Source organism: Brassica oleracea, chromosome C5 (assembly GCF_000695525.1).
Source record: "Brassica oleracea var. oleracea cultivar TO1000 chromosome C5, BOL, whole genome shotgun sequence".
Classification (NCBI taxonomy): domain Eukaryota; kingdom Viridiplantae; phylum Streptophyta; class Magnoliopsida; order Brassicales; family Brassicaceae; genus Brassica; species Brassica oleracea.
Genome location: NC_027752.1, coordinates 12,771,837 through 12,772,194, shown reverse-complemented (window position 1 = coordinate 12,772,194; position 358 = coordinate 12,771,837).

Here is a 358-nt window from a genome sequence, read left to right as displayed (position 1 = left end):
ATTATATTCAATGATAATAACAATTTAAATTGATTATTTTTTTAAAATGCATTTACAAAAGAGAAAAAGACAAAAATAGCACTAAATCAAGTTTATGTTCTCAAACTAGCACTCAAGGTCAAAAGTCACAAAAATAGCACTTAGTGTTTTATCAAAAGTCACAAACTTAGGGTTTAGAGTTAAATGGTGGGGTTTAGGATTTATGGTTTAGGGTTTAGGGTTTAGATTTTAGGTTTTAGGGTTTAGATTTTAGGGTTTAGGGTTTAGGGTTTAGGGTTTAGAGTTTAGGGTTTAGAGTTTAGGGTTTAGGGTTTATGGTTTAGGGTTTAGGGTTTAGGGTTTAGAGTTTAGGGTTTAG